Below are 4,655 nucleotides of genomic sequence, written 5' to 3'. Positions count from 1 at the left end.
CTTTCTTTCTTTCTTTCTTTCTTTCTTTCTTTCTTTCTTTCTTTCTTCCTTCCTTCCTTCTCTCTCTCTCTCTCTCTTTCTTTCTTTCAAGAGTCTTACTATGTAGCCCTGGCAGGCCTGGAACTCAGTATGTATAGCAGGCTAGCCTTGAACTCACAGGGATGTGCTTGCCTCTGTCTCCAAGTGCTATGATTAAAGATATGTGCCACCACACTCAAGGGAAATTTTCCTTTTAACACTAAAGCACAAAAACAAAGTGCTACTTAAGGATGGCAAACATCTATGGCATAACTCTAGAGAAGTGGTGGGTAGTTGCGATAACTCAGTAAATAGAACAGTAGAGCACTTGCCTAGAGAGTACAAGGACCTGGGTTCCATCTTCAGAACCCACATTAAAACACTACACACATATACACACACAAACACACCAACACACCTCACAACAAAAGCAAAACAACCCTGCGTGTCTTAGAGTTTTATTGCTGTGAAGAGACACATGACCATAGCAACTTTTGTAAAGGAAACACTTAACTGGGGTTGACTTAGAATTCAGATGTTTAGTCCACATTTCGATGGTGGGAAGCATGATGGCATGCAGGCAGACATGGTGTTGGAGGGATAGCTGAGAGTTATCTGGATTGGCAGGCAATGGGAAGAGAGAATAACACAGCCTGGCTTGAGCATCTGAAACCTCAAAGCCCACCCCTAGTGACATCCTTTCTCTATCAAGGCCACAGCCACTCCAACAAGGCCATAACCTCCTATTAGTGCCATTCCTTATGATCCACAGGGGGGCGTTTTTATTCAAACCATTACAGCTACAATTCTAACAAATAACAGTGGTTCTTTCTTGGCCAGGTAATTAGACTTCCCCCCTCTTCTAGTACAGTGGTCAAGAGCCAGGTTTTGAGGTCAACACATCCTCTTACTGTGGAGGTTAGCAGTGGGTCTTGGCCCTCCCCAGCAGTGTTGTGATACAGATCCTGTAGACACTAGTTTTTATACTCTATTCTATTTGGGTTTCTAAGGCCTCTTTCTTTCTTCCTACTCCTAGGTAGGAGAGAAAGAAGGTTAGAAGGGACAGGTAACACAGACCTCTTTAGACTATTTCTGACTCGTTAGGGTTGTTGGGTTCTTTGGAAAATATCCGTCTTATAGTCAGGATACCCAGAAGTCCAGCTAACTAGCAAAAGAATCAACAACCTTCTTTCTTCTGGGCTCTGGTATTTATACCCTCTCCAAGTCCTCAGAATTAAACTGACTGCAGCTGGCAAAGACCATGCCCCTCTCAGAGCCATGCAAGGCAATTATTAGCTGTGGACAAACTAAAAGCCGCTCTATATCCTATACTTGGGAGTAAAATAAAAACCTGTTTACATAACTGAGTTTTTAGAGAAACCAAAACTTCACTACAGACCCTCCTACCTTTTTTATTCATAAGGATCCTAGTGATCACACTAGATCTACCTGGCTAATCCAGGCTCATCTCCCTGCTTTAGGGCCGATAGACTAGGAACTTTAACCCCATTTCCAACTTGATTTCTTCTCCTTTGCCATGGGAGGTAATGTACTTGCAGGTTTGACAGCCATTCTTCTGCCTCCTAGATGACCTTAGCAGGTGGTTTCTCTATCTGTAACATGCTTTTCCCTACCTCAGCACTTGAGATTTTTGAGTGGACAGTACTTGTCTTTTAGTCCAACTGTCTTTCACATTGTAGAACTCTAACAGCATCCCTAGGCTGTTCATCAAGAACGTCTGCTTTCTTCCCTCCTGCCTTTGCCACTTGCTCCTTTTAGGTGAAGTCAGCTCTGGACGAGTTAGCGATCTCTAAAACAACTGATATTCTTACTTTTTGGTATAGTTGTGAGGATCTAGTGACAGAGCATAGCAAGTTCCCCTACATGGTGTCAACAGTATTTTTTTAAAAAAAGAATTTAATTTGATCTTTTGTGTTGATATACAAAGCATAAAGATTATACATATTTATGGGGTATCCTGATTATATTCTCTCACATATATATATATAGTATATAAATCAGTGATATTAAAACCTGTTCATTCTCCCATACATATATCATTTTTGATCAGTGGAAACATTCAAGCTCCATTCTTCTAGCTCTTTGCACATATGTATTTAAAAACAAACAATGGTTTGGTAGGAGAGTCAATACTTCAAAGGAAAAGGAAAAGGTATTTTTTAAAGATTTGTTTTATTTTTAAGCGTGTGTTTGTGTTTGCATGTTTGTATGTATGAAGTGCCCATGGAGACCAGAGGCATCAGATACCAGGAGCTGGTTACAGGTAGCTGTGAGCCACCTGATGTGGGAACTGAGAACCAGGGCTGGACCCTGTGCTGGAGCAGTATATGCTCTTAACTGTTGAGTTATCTCTCTGGCCCCAAAGGTACCTCTTAGTGAAAACTTAAAAAAAACCAAAACTTTAAACTATTCAAATAGTAGGTTGCTTCATGTTATTAAAAAATTAAAAATACGGATAACATTGGTGTTTTTCTTCTGATCCTGCCTATCTGTGTCATTTCCTCTTCAGTGGTGACTCATGGGACACAAGTACTACAAGGGTAGGAACCTTTTATTTATTTATTTAGACACGGTCTCAGTGTAGAGCAGGTTGGCCTGTAATTCATAGACATCTGAAGATCAGGGATTCTATTGCAAGGGTTCATGGATCATCTTCAGGGCTGGTGATAGAACCATGCACACAGCAGTCACCCCCCATGTTTCTTAGTGAGTGAGTTCATGTTTATTATCACACTGTTTAAAATTCTACATAAATCCCATCAGTTGTTATTAAATTCCAGTTCTTGAGCGTATGGATCTTGTGATAAAGTTAGATGACATCATAGAGCCTTTAGTGTGTGAATGATACTGCATGGGGTTGGGGCTTCTACAGATTTTTATATGCTTACACAGGTCACACACACACACACAGGCACTTTTTTTGAGTTTACTATAGCTGAGATTACCACCTATGCTGGAATTTGCCTGATTTTGTTACATGTCTTAGAATCTTTCCAGATCTGTAGAATTAGAACTACCGCATTCTTTTGCTGCTGTAAAGATGAGCCACAGTTTATTCAAGGCGTGCTGACTGGTGCCCTACCTCTCCTGATAGAACTGACTGGTGCTCACTGGGGAAAACATCTCTGGCTAATGGAAGAGCACTGTGTACGCTAGAGAAGCCAGTTGATATTTTTGTTTTCACTACCATGCCAATCTTTTAAGCTTTTGGCATAGTCTTGTCTGGAAATCTACCCAGGGCCTATTGTTATCTGTTTGGCCAGGGACTTGGCTGGCTACACAAACATGGTGTACATAGAGTGGGTCTTCTTTCAGGCAGCCCCACATTTTTGGGTGTTTGTTCCTTGGGTGAACCTGCCTTGGGGTTTGGGACTCTTGAGTTTCCGAATCTTGAGGTAGGACTGAGACTCTTTGAATAAGCTTCAGTTCCAATGGATTCCTGAGTCCTTTTCTAGTCCTTTTCTAGTCATGGGACCATGATTGTAGTTGGATCCCATAGGCTGTTTTATCTGCTCTTATTCTCTGTCCACTATGCATGCTCACATCTTTTTTGCCTTTATACAAGCTGTTTCAGCTGCTCAAATATTACCTCCTTCTTCCTTGTTGCCTTTTAAAAATGTATTTTCACTTGTTTTTTTGAGACAGGGGTTCTCTGTGTAGCCCTGATTGTCCTGGAACTTGCTCTATAGACCAGGCTGGTCTTGAACTCAGAGATTCATCTGTCTCTGCCTTCTGAGTGCTGGGATTAAAGGTGAGTGCCACCACTGCCTGGTTCCTTGTTGCCTTTTAAAGCTCAGTTAAAATGCTCCCAGGAACTTTCCCCTTTCTCACATGTATAGTGGAATTGGTCACTTTCTGTTTTTAGTCCTCAGGACTTTGACCTTGCTACCTGGTGGTCACAGGTAGAGCTGATGCATCTTGTTGGGGCCTTTGGCAGGGGGACTCTTGTTACCCATCCTGGCCTTTGAGTATCTTGGAACAAATGTCTTTTGGGTGAGGAAATCTAGGGGCTACAGAGTGGAATGTGGGAACAGATGGAGGGCTAAAAATCCTAGGATAGTCATAGGGCTGGTAATATTATAAAGGCTGCAGTGTCAGCACTTTCCCAGTATATCCAGGGCCTTGTAGTCAGGGTCTAGTACTGTAGAGAAAAGAGAAGCAAGAGAGCACACAGAGTTGGCTGTGCTGAGGCGGTTCCTTTTCAGTTTGCTTTCACATGAAGGAATGAGAACCCAGTAGCAGAGATTTGGCCAGTGGAATTCTCTTGTGTCTAGAAAAAGACTAATGAAAGCGGCGTCCAGACAATCACACACATCTGCAAATCACTGCACCCTCCAGCACTCTCTCCATGTTGGGAGTTACTCAGATGAGCCCACTTTTCTAGGCGTGGGACCCTACAAACAATGGCTATCTCCGGGGCAGATGAAACAATGGCTATCTCCGGGGCAGATGAAACAATGGCTATCTCCGGGGCAGATGAAACAATGGCTATCTCCGGGGCAGATGAAACAATGGCTATCGCCGGGGCAGATGAAACAATGGCTATCTCCGGGGCAGATGAAACAATGGCTATCTCCGGGGATAGCCATTGTTTCATCTGCCCCGGAGATAGCCAT

Source organism: Psammomys obesus, unplaced genomic scaffold (genome assembly GCF_907164565.1).
Source record: "Psammomys obesus unplaced genomic scaffold, mPsaObe1.curated_primary_1811, whole genome shotgun sequence".
NCBI classification, from domain to species: domain Eukaryota; kingdom Metazoa; phylum Chordata; class Mammalia; order Rodentia; family Muridae; genus Psammomys; species Psammomys obesus.
This window is presented reverse-complemented; position numbering follows the sequence as displayed.